Here is a 16,131-nt window from a genome sequence, read left to right on the forward strand (position 1 = left end):
ACTTAAGATAGAACAGATTTAGGTTCTTGCAAATTTTAAGAGGAAGTTCTAGTTAATAGTTTAAAGATTTAACCATCATTAGAATTTAATGATATTATGCCTAACTTGAAATATTTCGTAACGTATTTTTAGATAATATTTTTTTTCCCCATATTGTTAGGATAGGTATTACAATCGTTCCGATATAACAGAAAATCAGGATTATACTATGTTTTAAAAAATGAAAACAAAATATGTCTAAATTATTTAAGATCTAAAATTTGCGAAAACACCTTTTATACGAGGCAAAAATATGCAAAAAAGCATTCCAAGAATGTATTCTAAATCGGATCAAAAAATACGAAAATGGCAATACGTATAAACCAAGTAAAATAGCTGTAATGTCAGAAAACCGGCCCGATCCCGAACAAATTTTTTCATATATATCCCGCCCGAAGCAAATTTTTTTTTGCTAAGAAAAAAAATATACTATAAAAAAGTTATTGACGCCTTTTTCTTGCAAGATTTTTAAAAAATGTCAATTTATTTCACGAAGGAAAATTAATATTTAAAAAAAATTAAGACCCAAATAGCCCGAACCGTAGGGCCCCGGTCTCTTTCGGGTTAGTAGATCTCTGAAATAAGAATCTAATAATTATTAAACATCGGGCTGGTGGTGAGCTAAAAGCATTTTTTACACAAATGGATATAGGGAGATTTTATAAAAGCCATCGGCAAGCAAGTGAATGGACCGTTAAAAAATTATTACGATCTAGGGATTACTAAGTTCCATTGTAAAAAAAATAAAAAACTTACGAAATTCAATGAGATATTTATAGCAAACAATGGGTCGGGCAGTACAGACTTCTTTTGATCTTGTATAGGATACGTTTAAATTTAAATTATAAAAATTATATAAATTCAAATTATTTTTTGTACTTGGCTAAAATTCTCAGATTGGTGTTGACAACGATAAGCAATATATTTATTAATTATATTTATTGATTTTTGTTATTGCAATAAGATTGAAATTTAAAAAAAAAGATGAAAAATCGGAGATATGATTTATTAATCAATATGTAGAGCTTGCAAAATAAAAGTTTTTCTTATTTTCTCTTCCTATGATATATGGGTAATTAAAATTAAATGTGTATTTTCAGAAAAATTCTTGTTATGACGATACATTTTCATTAATATTAAATAAAACAAAAATACAATAAAATGAAAAAGCTTATTTATTTTGAAGGTTTTTTTAGTTTTATTGATGTTTTGACAGCCTGGCGTTTAATTCAAAACTAGATTTAGGCAGTTATACATTAATTCGAATGGGGTTTTTTCTTCTAAATTTTAACATATAAACTTTTTTTGAGAAGTCGAGTGATTCTTTTTTATTATTATTATAATAAGAGTATAGAGTAAAAAAAAAAATGACATAGATTTATAAAGATAAGTTAACTGCTGTTTTGAAAAAAAAAAGTTTTATGCGACAGGTCAAATTTGATAGAAACTATTATAAATTTAAACTTATTAATGTTCACATATTTTCTCCGGCAAGTATCCGACATTTAACCATTACCCAACTATAGCCCTGAACATTAAAGAGTTTATCGTAAGATATGCTGCCTTAATCTAGCTCTCTGAGAAAAGACGTTAACAGTGTTTTATTTTTTTTTAAATTCTTATCCTAGTTACTATAAGTAAGAAAATAGTAATAATTTTTTTAATTGTGTTTTGTTTGTGGTATATTAGTTTTTAGTTTAGTAAAATAGTAAGAAGTAGTCGAATTTATTTATTTATATTTTAAACATGAACCCATTTTATGTTAATCCTTCAAGTTTTCTCCAATCTTTCATGCTAAACAATGAATTATGGGCAGCCTCAACTTGGAATCACAATGAAACAGAACCTGAAATTAAAATTTCTCAGTCAAGTATAAACACGGCATCAATGGACCAACGCTCAAACAATGTTACTAACATGTCACCTACTTCTGAGATTAACGACGATATTAAAATTATGCCTGAAGATTTATCCAATGGTTTTGCCTGGCTTCATGATAATAGTTCTGTATCTTCACACTTTTCATCCGAAAGCTTCGAAAATGGCAATAACTCACATAACTTGAGTTATGATTCACCAAAGGCTAATGCTCATAGTAATGACCATTCCGGAATTCTTAAAATCGAAGACGATAACAATGTTATTGCTTATTGGGCAGAAAGGCGGGAAGGATATCCTAAATGTACTATTCTATATATAATTGTTCTTGTTATAAAAAAAATTAAATATCAAGGTAGTTCTAAAATAGAGATTTTATTAAACCAAAAAAAAAAAGAATACTCAAAAGAGAGGCTTAAATTTTTAATATCGGCTTTTATTGTATTTTTTTTATAAATATGATAAAAATATCATTTTAAAAAATAATCAAATCTATCAAAAAAATAAGCTTATTAATTTATAATAATAAATTTTTATGGAACAAAAGGAGGGATTATTTGTATTTTTTTTTTTGGAAATCAATAAAAAATAATAATTGGGATTAGAATTACCTTCGATTTCGGAATGGTGATTGTCCAAGGGTGAAGGTGATTTGTGAGGTTCTTGGATTAAGCTATCTTTTGGATTTTTGATAGGTATAGGATGGTTGTGTTTGGGATTAGTGCTAGTTACGTACAACTTTTGAATGGCGGGTTTATAGCTTAGAGATATGTTTATTTTGCAATTGCATGATGCTCCCCTAAAAATAAAATTATATATTTAAACATAAAAATTGACAAATTTTTATTTTGTTAAGCAGTTAAAAAAAATTAAATTATAACATATAAGTGCGTCAAATAGAAAAGCTTTGGCAGAACTATATGCGTAAAATTTGGGGGATTTATTGATTCATTCCCTCACGCAAATGTAAGTGACACCTCCGTATTTAAACTTTTCGTCAATTATGACCGCTTTTTATTTTCGGCGCCCCCAACCTCATACTACTTTTGGTCCTAAATATGCCGCCGGTTTGCTCTTGAAATGCGGCGAATTTTCTTTCGAAATCAACGAAATCCTCGAAAGTTTGATTAGTCATGATAATCACGTGAGAATAAGGGTACACAGAAAGAACAATGTTTAGTTTAAATTAGGATAGGAAGATGAGAATTTAATATTTATCCAAAAAAAGATTAAAAGCTACGAAAAAAACATAAAAATGGAAATTTTAGAAGATTTAAAAATGGAAATTTTAGAAGATTTTTTTTTTAAATTATAATTATATTTTAATTTTTTTTTGTTTTTCTAAAAAAAGCCAATTAATAACCAAAAATGCAAATTATTATTTAAAAAAAAATATTTACTATATTTAAAGATATTTTAGGATGAACGAATGAATAAAATGTGACTAAATTTTATTTTTGGAAGATTAACTGGAATTGATAAAATAAAATACCATAAACTATAAGTAATATTAATAGTGTTGTTAATCGACTGAGTCAAGTTTTGGGTCGAAAAAATAGACCCAAACTGACTTGAGTTATGAACTCGAATCGTGAACTCAATTCGACTCGAGTCGTGAACTAAAGTCCACTCAAGTCGTGAACTCAAGTCGACTCAAGTCGTGAACCTAAGTCGACTCAAGTCGTGTACTCAAGTCGACTCGAGTCGTGAACCAAGTCTATATACTTGAGTCGACTAGAGGACGAATATTTTTATAAACTTGATTGGTCTTGATGGATTATGACTTGGTCTGGGGGGTAGATATAGAGGGGGGGGGCGTTAAAAAATAAATTTTTTTGATATGGGTATCACAAAGATTTGATCTATCTTTTTTATATATTGAAATGAGTACGTGATCCCCAATAGATAACTTTATTTTTTATTTTTATTTTTTTAAGCATTGTCTTTCTTATTCCTATCTATTAAATATGCAATAAACGAAGGCAATCTTGCTAAAATATTTTCTATGGTATTGCCTATTGAGTTAGTTGTATTTTTATCTAGCAATGTAATTGTGTTTCCTATTTTATATTTCGTTTTGTCCGAAAGAATATATTCAGTATTATAATATGATTCGTAGAAATTTTTGCTTTTTTTGTGTGTAACAACTACCTTCAGGGTCATTACTACTATTCTGGTTATAAAAAAGAAATAAAGTATTTGTGTAAGTTGAATTTGAAACTGTGGTGAAATCTGGTTTAAAATAAAATATAAAAATGAAGAGTTAAATTAGTAGGCTAGAGTTAGTAAAATATTCATTAGGCCTAATATTTAAAAAATTCTTGCTGGGTCGGGCTGTTATCATTCAATTTTATGAAATAAATGATATATTTTAAAATTCTTGCAAGAAATAAGACGCAATAATTTTTATTTGTAGATTTTTTTTTACAATTAAAAAATTAATAATGTTTTCTATATTTAAATAAATTCTGACCGAGCCAGGCGGACAAATAATTTTTATATGGTCACGTTTTTCGGGAAAAATATAAGAAAAAATTGTTATCGGGCAGGGTCGAACAAATTTTTAAAAATAAATTTCGGGCCGGGTCCGGCTTAAAAAATTAATCCCGATGCAGATAACTAATTGATATCCTTTATTAAATTTAAAATTGTACGAAAAAAACCACATGGAAAAATAAATTTCAGACAACCCCAAATAAAAAATAATCACAATTTTACAGGTTGGGTCTGGTTTGGCTACTATCAAATAAACTACAAAATAGTATATGAAAATAGAATAATATTCGATTTTTTAACTATGAGAATAATACTAGTGAATATTTATTTAAGTGAAATTATTGGAATACAAATAAAAATAATAGTATATATTATAATTTGAATCGCTAGGAGCACGTACACTACTTAAGAAAAATAGCAATTAGATAAACATTTACCAGTATGATTCTTACCATTCCAAGTCATATCCATCAAGACCAAGAATGAATGCTTTCAGTCAAAAGATATTTAAATTAGCTTTTATTTGATACCCATATCGATATTTTATGTTTATAAAAATATTCCTGACACCCCAGATCTAGAGTAGCCCATAACGCGGGAGAGATTGACCTCTAGTTGAATAGATCTATTGATTCGCTATCGATTGATACCCTATGTTAGACATAACTTATTTCATAAGACCAATAAAAGAACATTGGAAATTAATAATCACAATAAAATTAAAAAGAAATAAAACGAAACGCGCGTAAAACGCTTTTTAAAATAAGATTCCTCTTTATCACGGTAAAACGTGATAATACGGTATTATCATTCCTTAACTTAAAACCCTAATTTTTTAGTTATCCCTTTAAAACCCGTGATGATCCCGGATAGTTCTGATCCCATTAAAAATTACGACAAAGTTATTTCCCTGTACAATGATATGTAATTTCATTCCTGATATAGCATAAATTTTAGTCTCGATAAAAAAAACATAAGGTATAAATTTCATTGTAAGATGTGCAGGTAGGTTTTATCGTAACTAGTAGCTTCAACGAGGAAATATTTAAATTATAACATGAATGTGTAATCCAATCGTTAATCTTTAAAATAAAATATGAAACAAAACTAGATGAGTTTATGTGATAGTTAATTTTCTGACCCAGTCTATGGCCATAAGATATATAAGAATTATATTATAAATTAAAAATTACAATAAATATATTAACATCTAATTTTATCATATATTTTAAAAATTATTATCTGGATGTTTATTCACCCAAGTTTTAAGCTTCATTTATTGATTAGACTAAATCCATGGACAACTTAATAGTATAATGATAACGCTAAATAATACTATACCTAACAGGATTATATATTTTATAACGATTTTTTTAAGAAAATTCGATTTAAAATTTTTTTTTATTTTGTCCCAACCATCACAGATTCTGTTTACGTTGGGACACACATATGTGATAGTTGGGACACTCATGAAATAGAGGTCTAAATAAATTTTAATGCTTTTATTGGGGATAAAAACTATGAGGAGACAAAGATTACATAGTTTCGATATGTGTCGCTTGACCCCGTCTAATGGCTATAAAATCTTGGTAAATTATAATTCTTATTTATTTATAATTTAATTGAATAAACAAAAACAATATATCAAAAGCACTGTTAATGTCTTTTCTCAGAGAGCTAGATTAAGGCAGCATATCTTACGAAAAACTCTTTAATGTTCAGGGCTATAGTTGGGTAATGGTTAAATGTCGGCTACTTGCCGGAGAAAATATGTGAACATTAATAAGTTTAAATTTATAATAGTTTCTTTCAAATTTGAACTGTTATATTTATAAGAAAACCCCTGAGGTCAAAGTGATAAACCTTCGGCTAAAAATTGGCTTAAATAGCTCAAAATATTGTAATTGCCCAACTATGTTCAGGAAAATAAAATCATTTTCGATGATTCGAATGGGGAATTTATTTTTTTAGTTTTATTATTCTATTTAGGAACAATGATATTAGTTTATTAGTACCAGTTCTTTATCTTGACCAGTTTTTAAAAAAACTAGCTGTAATTTTATACTACCCTATATAATACCGTGAATATCTCTATCTTGGACGCCATTTTCGATTTATACCATCACTATGACCAGGCCCGGCCGGGATTTAAAAATTTTAGGCCTGGTTATATATTAAAAAAATATTTTTTTAGGTCCGGCACGGCCCGGGTATATTTAAAAAAAATTAAAGGGCTTACTTGAAATTTTTTGAATTAATATGCTTATAAATAATAGAAAATAATATGTAAAAAATTAATTAATTAATATAAAGATTAATAAACAAATATTTTATTTTAATTATGGAAAGCAATAAAACTTTTTAAAGATGGTGCGGGGGGGGGGGCGTATAATTATTTTCCTTTTCTTTAAGAATAATAGGGGAGACCGGGGTGGGGTATTCTTAGGACAGGGGAACGTTAGGACATTCCAATATTTATATCCCTTCCATATTCACTGTTTAACAAATTTTACTGAGTAAATATCTTGAGAGTGCTATTTTTAAAGATTGAAAAAATCTGTTCCAAATACACTATGCATTATGGAAAATGGACTCTGGCGAAATTATATATATATTTCATTAAATTATTTTTTCAGAAATTCATATAATTAGTTGAATTAAAATTGGAAGAAGAAGTTTGCCTATCCCATTCCTATATCTTTTTAACCTTAAATCCTACTCCTTAACCTTATTTCAGTATTATTAAAAATTTTTAACAACATTTCAGTCAATAGAAAAATTTCCTTCCGTAAACTATTCCCGTTCCCTTTCCAATCTCAACACTCCTCTATCGTAAATCATTATTTATCGAAAGTGAACGTATATATAAAAACAAAACATAATTATGATATATGAACCAAGAGGAAAAAATATTTTTTTTTAAATATGATAAAAAACCTGATTTTGATCAAAAAAAAAATTGTAAATGTACACATGTATTACGATTGTATTATTAGAGCTTCTCGTTTTGCATTCTTTTGTGTAATTGACCGGTCAAATACGATTCGGTCGACCGATTTCTGACCGGTCAAATATGGTCAAATTCAAAAAAAATTTTAAGAATTTTATATTTTTTTAATTTGTGAATAATTTATTTAAATTTATATTTTTTTATATAATATTTAGTGTTGTTAAAAAGTCGAGTTCACCCGACTCCGACTCAGAGTCTGAAGTCGTTAGTCGTGAACTCGAGTCGTGAACTCAAGTCGACTCTAGTCGTGAACTCAAGTGGTGAACTCAAGTCGACTAGAGGACGAATATTTTTATAAACTTAAGTCGTCGACTAGAGGACGAATATTTTTATAAACTTGAGTCGTCGACTAGAGGACGAATATTTTTATAAACTTAACCCATATTCATGAGATAAAAAATGTTTGTAAAACTTTATTAATTAATAAAGAATAAAAAGTATAAGTTGAATTTACATATTATATTTTGACTTCAGAAGACTCAAGTTTTTAAAAATATTCGTCCTCTAGTCGACGACTCAAGTTTATAAAAATATTTGTTTTCTAGTCGACGATGAATGCTTTCAGTCAAAAGATATTTAAATTAGCTTTTGTTTGACCATATCGATTATTTATTGTTTATAAAAATATTCATGACCCCATCACCTAGACTCGCCCTTTACGGGGAGAGATTGCCCTTTAGTTGAATATATCTTTAGATTAGCTATCGATTGATACCCTATGTGAGACATAACCTATTTCATAAGGCCAATAAAACAACATTAATAAAATTATAAAGAAATAAAAAGAAACGCGCGTAAAACGCTTTTAAATATAAGATTCCTGTTTATCACGGTTCAAACGTGATAATACCGTATAGTCCCGAATAGTTATGATCCCTTTAAAAATTACGACATATATATAACCTTCTTGTGTATTTAATTTTAAAATGAAATGAGGTGGTTTGCCAAAAGATTTACCATACCCCAGTCTCCCCTGCAGGTACTAATAATACCTAAGCATTTTAAATTGAACAAATACTAAATTTTCTCTAATTATAAAAGAAGATAAATTTTGCAAAAATATCTAAAATTAGTCATATATCACACGATTCTCATATGATAAACACTATATTTATTTATAAATTTTGAAATAAAATATCATATATATTATTAATTTTATAATAAATATAAATTAATTTTTCATATTAATATCATGAGATGTTGTAGCTTCTGATTTATTTTCTTTTTTATTCCATGGAGCATTCGGGAGGGTGCGGCATTTTGTCACGTAATGTTGTTTTCCACAATACCAGCAATCTGGTATTGTGGATCTTAGTCTTTTAGTTGTAGGTTTATACTTATTATAATGTATAGATGTCTGGTGCCTTTATAAATTTTTTTAAAAAATTTTATCATAATATATCGTTAAATTATAATATTACCTAGGCTTAGATTGAACTTCTTGAAGTTTCGTTTTAGTAATTGTATAAAGGCATCCATCTAGGATAAAAGTGGTGGTCGACGAGTTGCTGTTCACTACATATATTTGATGTAATTAAAAATAGGTTATAAGTAGGTGCGGGGATTTTTTTTACTAAGAAATATGAAACTAGTAAGAATTATCACGAATTATTTAAATAAAATAAAATTTAAAAATAAGGGTTACATGTCAATACCGCGAAAATTTTAAGATATAATTTGTCAATGAACATAAACAAATACAAATTAGGATTTATATTTTAATTAGGATTTATATTTTAATTAGGATTTATATTTTAATTAGGATTTATATTTTAATTAGGATTTATATTTTATTTTGGGACAAGAAAAAATCTTTTTTTATTTTTAAAATTTTATCATATTATTTTATCGCCCAGCGTTGAATAATTTTTTTTAAGATTATTTTATCCATTTTTTTATTCAAGGGTATTCCGAGAATTTACATGACGGCACCTGGCTTCTTATTTGTTTTAAACTTAAAGCTATAAAATAAATGATTTTGACGATTACAATAGATTTAATAAGATGGAGGTCTAATCAATTCAATGTTCCCCTTCATCTTAGCTTATTTAAAAATTTCTATGCCTCCAGATATGGCTGAAGATGGGAAGGGGGGTGTGGGGGGGGGGTTGTATCTATATGAACCATTTATTTTTTAAAAAATATTTTTGAAAAATTTTAATTATATTATATTTATAGATAAAAAAAAACTTTTTACTATAATAAAAAGAAAAAATTATCAACATGTTTTTTTCGCGCTGGATAGGGTTAATCATATGATTAACTAGAGGCTATTTGAATCAAGGCTAGCTGAATCAATTAAATTATGCTTAAAATTATGATATAATTATTCATTGGCTACTATTATAGCTTTAAATTAATTTTATATGATAATTATTATAATTATAAAAAAAATTTAAAAATAAATTAAAAACTTAAACATTTTTTAAAATTAATAAAATGTCATATTTTGACATTTTCATATAAATTATTTAGATGCAAATGATGTATTGTATCAATAAAACATAGTCCATAAAAAATAGAAGAATAATAATTATAATCATCTATGTTAGAGACTTACTAAATCAATGGAATCTACAAGCCCCGGTTTTGGGGCTTGTTGGAGAAAAATTTTACTTTTATTAGAATCAATAAAATATTAAAAATATTTATTAATGTATAACTATAGGTAAATGTTTGCTGGGCTATATCATAGTATTCTATAAATTCAAAAGCTACAATTATTTTCAGGCTTATGATGATTTTGACAAAAACGCGAATAGCCCTAGTCTATACTGTTGGAAGAAAGTTGATTATGAGATCAAAAATAGATTATTTACCGGTTGACTAAAAAAACTTTACGTTTTTAAATCTTTATAACTCTAAAACGCGTCATCGTTCTTTTTATGAAATCTATTTTATTGTGTATCTTAATAATCTCAAAATATTTTAAAAATGTAGTAGGGACACTCATCTTTTTAAAAATTTCTCCTAAATCATAAACTATAACATAAAAATATTTCGGTATTATAAAAGAAATCTCATTATTAAATGCCACTAACAATATAAGCATTTACGGTAATTTGTAAATTAATTATTTTATCAAGAGAAGATCTGATAATGATAAAATTATGCCGTAGGGCCTAATATTTTTAAAAAAAATTATGGCTGGGTCGGGCTGTTATCATATAATTATATATTTTAAAAATATTCCAAGAAATAAGACGCAATATTTTTTATTTGTATATTTTTTTTGACAGACTTTTAAAATATTTATAAAATTCCTTCTTTATTTATTTCAAAATAATTATATAAAAATTTACAAATGCTAGAAAAATAAAATAATGCAGCTCACTATTTTTAAGAAAAAAAAATGAGATCGTTTATAACCCAAATAAATGAATTTTTAATATATCATGCAGCACTTACATCTGCAAATATTACTTCCACAAAAGACTTCCCAACCTTTTTCAGATGGTGATAGAAAAAAAAAATTTGTTAGATTTTTATTATGAAGATGTTAAAGTATCTTATGATGCCTTAATAGGAATAACTATGTTTATAAGATTAACTATAGTTGATATAGTCCCCAAAAATGCTATGGATTCTCTGCATTATTTCAAACACATTTTAGATTAAATTCCCAATGTATTAAAAGGGTTTATAAACTCTTCCCATTAGTAAACTAATGAGAGAACACTAATAAAATCAAATTTATAAAATTTTACATTGGATTTTTTTCCTATATATATGATGATTTAGGGGTAGTGTTGTTAAACTAGCTAACTTTAGTCAACTATAAAATAGTGTAGCCATGTTTTTATTCAAAAATATTAGAATCAATCTTCAAGTTGAGACTTAACTTAGAGACTTAATTCTACTTTTTAGTCTAAAAGCTCGACTAAGTCATGATAGAGATGGTGAAAGTTAGGTAATTTAACAACACTATTTTGGGGTGGCAAAAAATTATATTAATTTTTATCTTTCATAATTTGTAAAGGATTAAAACGTTACTTTTGCAGGTACGAATCATAAATATTTCAACTGTCCGATAGAAATAAAAATTTAGGCCGTATAAGCATTATATAATTATAAAGTTTAAGTAAAAAAAATATCCCTTAAATTCATATAATCTAGAAAAAAAAAATAGGAAAAATATTTATAAAATTACTTTTTTGATGAATATTTTCGGATAAAATTACACAAAAAATAATATTAAAATATAAAATAAATTTATTCTTATTAAAATTTATAATAAATTTATTTATAAACAACTTTAAAATAAAAACTTTTATTAATTAAAGTGTATTAAACAAAATTACAACCTCAACCAGGCATCCACTACCCTCTCTCCCTTTTCATTTTATTTTAACAACATTTTACATTCCCTTTTACGGCCTGGCTGAGAATACATGGACCATTATAATATACACTGGGAAAAAAACGAAAGGGGAAAAAAATCAAACGTACCGCAAGAAAATCAAACGTACCGCAAAAAAATCAAACGTACCGCAAGAAAAATTATTTCTTATCTTATAACACATAAAAACTTACACAAAAATAACTCTCCTTTTTACAATAAGCATTTTACCGTTCATTCCACTTTTTCTTTTAAATTTTATTTATGTACCACAACAGCCGTATTACTTTTCTTTCTGTTATATAAAATCATTTAAAACAATTCACAATCTTTGCAAATAAAAAAACAATAAAATTGCAAAGTCATGTAACTAATAACTGACATTGAAAGCAGTCTTGATTGTTAAGCTTGATATAATTTATTTGTATAAATAGCCCCAGTAGCACCACTTTGATTAAGATCATATTTTGAAGTATTTATATTATCAATTTTGTTCGGGTAAATTGTTATTCTATATAATATGATTTTTTCTTTTATATAAGATGATTTTTGTGTGGTAAAATTGTATATTAATCTTTTTTTTAAAAATAGAAAAAGTGTAAAAAGTTACTTTTGAAGGTACGAATGATATAAAGCATTTGTTAAATTTGAAAATAATAAGATTTTATGTTTTAAAGCTATAAAATTAATAATTTTGACGATTACAAAAGATTTAATAAGATAGAGGTCTCAATCCAATGTTCCCCTTCATCTAATCATATTTAAATTAAAAATTATCAACATATTTTTTAGCGCTGGAAAGGGTTAATCATATCAGTAACTATGAGCTAGTAGAATTAGGTCGAATTAATTATATTATGCTTAAAAATATGATATAATAAGTATTCATTGGCTATTATACCTTTAAATTCTATTTTTTTCCCTTTAACTTTCACCTTTTCTGGTGGTTGATATTCAAAAGAATTAGAAAAAAAAATTAAAAAATTCTTTAAAACTTAAACATTTTTTAAAATAAAATATCACATTTTGAAATTTTTTATGAATTATTTATATATAAATGGTGTCTTATTGATAATAACAATTATCCTATAGGAAACTTAATAAGCCAATATAATCTACAAGGGGGTTTGAGGCTTATTGGGGCAAAAATTAACTTTTACTAGAATCAATCTTAAATATAAAATATTAAAATATTTATTAATAGGGTCTTTTGTAAAAAACGACTTAATCTAATCGTTAAAAAAATTGAGTATACCAAATTCCACATATTTTTTAATAAAATACGAATTTCATAAATAACAAGTGACGTGTTTTAGAGGTAAATATTAAAACGCTACTTTAAATAAATATAAACAATTAAGCTGGTTCTCTGGTTTTTTGGAACTTAATAAATGGGTTAAATATAATTTTGTCAAATATAAATCACTATTTCATTGTGATAATGTTAGTTGTAATGCATTCGCGATATTGCATTCGCTGTAATGTATTCGCTCTAATACATTCGCGATAATGTATTCGCGGTATTACATTCGCTCTAATGCATTCGCTATAATTCATTTGCTATAATACATTCGCTATAATGCATTCGCGATAATCCATTCGCGATAATTCATTCGCTATAATGCATTCGCGATAATTCATTCGCTGTTATGCATTCGCTATAATATTTTCGCGGTAATGCATTCGCGCTAATATATTCGCTATGATACATTCGCGGTAATGCATTCGCTATAATATCTTTTCGCGGTAATCGACATTCGCGATAATGCATTCGCGATAATACATTTCGCGCTAAAAGTTTTGCGGTATTGACGTGATACGATTATTTATACCCATATCGATATTTTGTTTTAATAAAAATATTCATGACCCCCAGACCTAGACACGCCCATTAGGAAGAGTTTGACCTCCTGTTGAGCTGATTTTTTTATTAGCTCTCAATTGATATCCTTAGACGTTTTTAGGAGAAACTGTACGTATACGACCAATAACCTTATAACCATTATAGAGAGGTTTCGGTGATAAGATATTAAATTATATCCGTATTTGGGAAAAAATTATCAAAATTTTTATGGATTGGACTGGACTCGGAAAATATTCCTCAAAATATAGACTTGGATCTTGCTTGGGAAAATCCTTTAAAAACCATTATGGGCTGTGCTAGGAAAAAATTTTCAAAATTATTATGGGTTTAGCTGGGCTTGAGAAATTTTTTTTTTTAAATTATAAGGTTAGGGACCCTTGGAATTTTTTTCTAAATTTGTGACCTAGCAAATCGCGATTCATCTCATATTAATATTTTGAATGTATAGATAAAGATGTCATATTTTTTATCTAGTATAAAATAATGCGATAAAATGAATTAGTTATTTTACAAATAAAAATCTCGCTGTCAATCAAAAATTTGATGATATGAGAATAATATATTTTAAAAATTATAGCTTTTCAAATTTTTTAAATATGTTAAAATTTTATCAAGGGTAATTTTTTTTTCTTGTTTTTTTTTAAATATCGATCGATAAGGCCTTTTTCAATTTATAGTCAACAGTTGTTATTATTTTTTTTTTGAAATTTATAAAATATTTTTTTAAAAAGAATTTCAAAAATATATTTATAGTTTTATATTTAAAACCTCAAATCATCGAAGTAATTTGACTATAATAAACATTACATTTATTAAAATAGTGCAGAGCAGATCCGGGTCAAATGAATTTATGCCGAGCCAAAATAAAAAATCTGAGCTGTTCATAATATTTTGCATAGTATCAAAGACACTAGGTATTCGATTCGTTTATTTTATAAATATTGCTTTGTTTAATTATCACTAAACCTGGGTTCAGGATAAGTTTATAAGATTATACATTATATTTAATTTTGAAATTTTTTAGGTGTTGATATGAACTTTAACTATTACAGGGAAAAGAAAATAGAAAAGAAACCACATAATATACATACAAACATTGATATATAATGTTGATCCAAGGTAGAATTAATAATTTTTCAAATATATTTTAAATTACATAAAATATAATTTACAGGCATAATTTAAAAAAAGATTTTAGTATAATTCTTAGAAAATATTTAACCTCACTAAATATATTAAGGTTTAGGAATAAATTCTTTAAGGCTTTGGCTATGTTAAATTTTTATAGAAATAATGTAGTTTTTAATATTTTTCCTTTCAAATTATAGTTCGTAGTGATATTTTATAGATTATGGCTAAAGTTTTATTTAGATTTTTTTAGGGTAAAATGATATTTACAGGTTTATATTAACTTAATTACAAAAGTCTTCTTCCCGACTACGCCTAAAAATAATTAAATCTATATTTATCTAAGGTAAATTCAATATAATATTAATAAGGATTTTAAGATATATATATAATATAATTAAGATGTTATATCTTAGAATGAAATTGATCTGTTAATCTCATATATAAAAAGATATTTTATTTATCTTTTAATTTCTTGAACATAATTTTTAATTCTGTTAATTTTATTCTATATAAAATTATTAATAATTTTTATCATAATCCTGATATGGGGGCATTAAATAATTTCGCGATCATTGTTATTTTAATGGAGGAATATTGGAGGCGGTTATTATCAATTTCTTCTTCAATATGGAATATAGTAGGAAATACTAAATGTAATTTATAAATGCTAAGCTTGAGATATACACAAAATCATAAATATCCTTTTATTAAATTCTTATTAGCATGAAGAAATACATATAAATCTATTTTAAAATGGGTTAAGTTCTAATTAGATGTTTTTGACAAATACATTTTGTCAGGTCTACGTGAAAATAATGGTAAGAAAAAAAATTCAAAATTAAATTATATCATGAAAAATGTTGGTCATAACGTGCCAAATTCTAATATTCTAACAATTTGAAAATAACTCAAGACTTATTTTCTGAAATATACAATAATCCCTATATTCGAATGCATATATTATTGCAGTTGGATTTTTTTATTGGAGATATTCTTTATCATATTATTTTACAATGCAATCATTAATCATATATCTCGATTCCACATCATTTATTATCTATTTTAATCTCTTCCATATTCCGAAACATTACATTTGGAAGCATGCGGGGTTTATAAAAGGAGTTCGAAAGCTGATAAAGTTTAAAATGTTGCAGTTCGTTTATTATCCATATATTCATTGGTTATAATTAGCATCTTAATTTATTTGATGGGCGAAATTTTGTAGGTGTAATGTATAGTTGCTACGCTTTAATAAACATCTTTCTATATTCGATGTTCATAAAATTCAAAAATGGATCACTTTATTATTATTATTAAATTCTTATTACCATGAAGAAATATTTTAAAATGGGTTAAGTTCTAATTAGATGTTTT

General features: G+C 26.2%; 1 long non-coding RNA gene across 1 annotated transcript; it reads left to right on the top strand.

The window, feature by feature from the left end:
* The first annotated feature begins 14,336 nt into the window (after positions 1-14,336).
* Positions 14,337-14,697, top strand: LOC135930760 (uncharacterized). The gene is made up of 3 exons (XR_010572887.1): positions 14,337-14,408; positions 14,448-14,540; positions 14,651-14,697. It is a non-coding gene; the product is annotated as an uncharacterized LOC135930760 (long non-coding RNA).
* The last annotated feature ends 1,434 nt before the right edge of the window (positions 14,698-16,131 follow it).

Source organism: Gordionus sp. m RMFG-2023, unplaced genomic scaffold (assembly GCF_954871325.1).
Source record: "Gordionus sp. m RMFG-2023 unplaced genomic scaffold, tfGorSpeb1-WG-v2 contig_62, whole genome shotgun sequence".
NCBI classification, from domain to species: Eukaryota; Metazoa; Nematomorpha; class Gordioida; order Chordodea; family Parachordodidae; genus Gordionus; species Gordionus sp. m RMFG-2023.